Here is a 3,577-nt window from a genome sequence, read left to right as displayed (position 1 = left end):
TAGAATTCGCTGGCCACGTTTTGCTTTAAGTGAACCAGGTGGCAGCAACGGCGCATGCGCGTACTATGAGCGTGCGCGCCACCATACGTGTAGCAACTATGGCAAATCTTATATCGTTTCGAAGCCCCGGATGTTAGTTTTCTAACCCAACTGAAACGGAATCATTTGGACCTCTGTAGCTCAAGTTATGGTCGTTTAAGTGCGAAGAGGTCGGCTTGACAGCTTTCCGGTTCTTTCATTTCTTCATGAGTTCTCCAACTTTTCATGCTTTCTTTCTTCATTCCCTTGATCCAATCTTTGCCTCCTAAACCTTAAATCACTTAACAAAAATATCAAGGCATCTAATGGAATCAAGGTGAATTAAATTTATTTATTTTAAGACCCTAAAAAGCATGTTTTCACTCTTAAGCACAATTAAAGGAGAATATACAAAACCATGCTATTTCATTGAATAAATGTGGGTAAAAGGTGATAAAATCCCCTAAAATTAATACAAGATAAACTCTACAAATGGGGTTTATCAACCTCCTCACACTTAAACCAAGCATGTCCTCATGCTTAAGCCAAGAGAAAGCAAAGGGCATCAACATTTATTCAATGTAACCTATCTATATGCATCCTATCTACATGAATGCAACTAGATGCAAAATGGTTGTACCTACTTGGTTAAAAATAAATCAATCCTCCAAGTCATACATGCACAAGTAGGGTCAAGATCATATAACGATTCATGAATCCTACCAATTCAAATATAAAAATTGAAGTTCAAATAGACTTGCAAGAAGAACGCTCGTGAAAGCCGGGAATCAAGGAATTGAGCATCGAACCCTCACCGGAAGTGTTTGCATTCTAGTCGCTCGGTGTTTGGGGTTGATTCACTCAATTCTCCCCTAATCATGCTTTCCAAGATTTTTTTTCATCTAACAATCAACAATTATTCAATGCACGCATACAATTATCATGAGGTCTTTTCTTTAGGTTGTAATGGGGCTAGGGTTAAGGTAGGGTCATATTTGGCTAGTGGACTTAGGATTTGAATCTTTGATTAACTGAAACTTTCCCACCTAACCTATATAATGACCTATACAATTAAGTACTAATCTAACTACCCATTCCTCACTTTTTCACATACTCATGTATTTTCTTTTCATTTCACAACACTTATGCATTGATTCTTATTGAGCTTCACTTTGGGGCATTTTGTCCCCTTTATTGCTCTTTTTTTTCCTTTCTTTTTCTATATACATTTTTTTCCTTTTCTTTTCTTTTTTTTTCTTTTTCACTTTTATTTCTTTTTTTTTTCTTTTCAATATTATTTTTCTTTTTATTTTCTTTTTCTTTTCTTTTTCTCATTTTTTTTTCTTTCTATATACAAGAGCATCAATGCATAAGGTCTATACATTTGATCAATACATGAGCATGTACCCAATTCCCAAATATTTTCAATAAAAATACAAAACTACCCTTTTATTCACCCAATGTCCCAAGATTCCCACACTTGAATGATACTCACACACACTAGCCTAAGCCAATCAAAGATCCAAATTAAGGACATTTATTTTTTTTCGCTTTAAGGCTTGTAATGTGCTAAAATAAGAATAAGTGGGTTAAGCGTAGGCTCAAAGTTGGCTAACAAAGGAAGATAAAAGGTAAGGCCATTTGGGTAAGAGAGCTAATGGAATGATGGCCTCAATCATATAAATGCATGAATACAAGGAATAATGGGACATATAGATTCAAACAAATCAAAGATTACAATCGTAGAAAGAGAACAATTACACACAAGAAGGAAAATCAGTGGTTATAAGATGTAACCACATCATTAGGCTCAAATCTCACTTGCTTGTGTTCTTAACTCAAAAACCATGTTCCAAAATACATTCTTTCAAGCAAGTTCAACGGAAATTTTTCTTTTTCAAATTGGTAGGTTGCCCTAAAATGGTTTCTTGGGAAAGAAATCATCACTCTAACCAAGTAGTCCTAATAAGAAGAAGGTAGTAAAATATGTACAAATTCTAACTAACATGCAACCTATCATGCAATGCAATAACTAATCTAACAAAGAAAACTAAGAATTGGTGTTGAAAAGGAAATTGTTACCCATGGAGATCGGTCGAACGACCTCCCCACACTTGAAGATTGCACCGTCCTCGGTGCATGCAAAGAAGAGCAAGGTGGACGGGTTGCTACAATTGATGAGCTCCTTCAAAAGGTTGTGCGGATGACTTGTTTGTTGCCCTCTTTGAAAGCTTTTCCTTTCTCCCTCCTTGGTGGCCAACCTAAAAGGATAGAAAAGGAAAGGAATATTAGGCCTATAACAAAGATATCGAAGCAAATAGAACATAGGCGGGGGCTAATGCCAAATAAAGGTATGGTTCGCTACTACATGGTAGCTACAATATGTAGAGGAGGAAACAATAAGAGAAAATGGCATATCAAGAGGCACCAAAATAAGGCAAGGAATCCTTAACAATTGAGTAGGAAGAGGCAACACCATTATTAAAATGACTAAAAAAAATGAAAACATGCTACAAAAACTAAATGAAAATGGGAAGAGTAGAAGTATGCAAATGTAGTGAACAAAATAAAATGGAAAATGAGAAAAAAACTCTTTTTTTTTTTACCGACGCGTGCGCGTCATGCGTGCTTATGCGTCGATGTGCATATTGGTTGAAGGACGCGTACGCGCCAGGTGCGCGCACGCATGCATCGAGTTAGGTAGTGCGCGCACGCGTGCATCGAGTTAGGCCGGAGGCATAGTGTCGGCTCAAGTCTGGCACAACTCTCGGGTAAAAGTACCAGGAGTGTGGATCGTGCAATCGACGCGCGCGCGCACAGTGTGCGTGCGCGTGCATTGCCAATTTAAGATCATGTGCGCGTACGCGCCAAGTGCGCGCACGCGTGCATAGACTGGTGCCTTAGGCCCAATGTTCGCACAGTGCAGGCCTAACTCTCGGGTTTTTGGCTGGAGTCAAATTTTTTTGCATCCACGCGTACGCGTACAGTGCGCGTCCGCGTGGGTGGTCGAAAAATGCTCAGGTGCGCGTACGCGTTAGGTGCGCGCACGCGTGGATGGTGTTCTGTTTTTCAAAAAATATTTTTCTAAGTTCTTACACCAATCCAAGCCTTTCAATCCTCCAAACAGCTACCAAAACGCCCTAGAACCTTATTCAACACATTATACTTCTAACTAAACTCAATAAAACAATAAAAACAAGAAATTAAACTAATTCTACCAATATTTACAAAAGATAAAAAATGAAAATGAGAATCTACCTATAATGGCAACTCAATTCACTTATTAACAAACTAAAAGAGTATGGAAAGAGTTTACCATGGTGGGGTGTCTCCCACCTAACACTTTTAGTTTAAGTCCTTAAGTTGGACTTATGGGGAGCTCTTCTCAAGGTGGCTTGTGCTTGTACTCATCTTGGAACTTCCACCAATGCTTGAATCTCCAATAAGCTCCATTCTTCAATTTCAATATCTTCAAGCTTTGATGGAGTTCTCCACAAACCATGAGCTCCCAAATTTGATTTTCATTGTGCGATCCGGGATCCCACACTTTGTTTTGACA

The sequence above is a fragment of the Arachis duranensis genome, chromosome 8 (assembly GCF_000817695.3).
Source record: "Arachis duranensis cultivar V14167 chromosome 8, aradu.V14167.gnm2.J7QH, whole genome shotgun sequence".
Classification (NCBI taxonomy): domain Eukaryota; kingdom Viridiplantae; phylum Streptophyta; class Magnoliopsida; order Fabales; family Fabaceae; genus Arachis; species Arachis duranensis.
The sequence above is the reverse complement of the archived record's forward strand: the minus strand, read 5'-3'. Positions refer to the sequence as shown.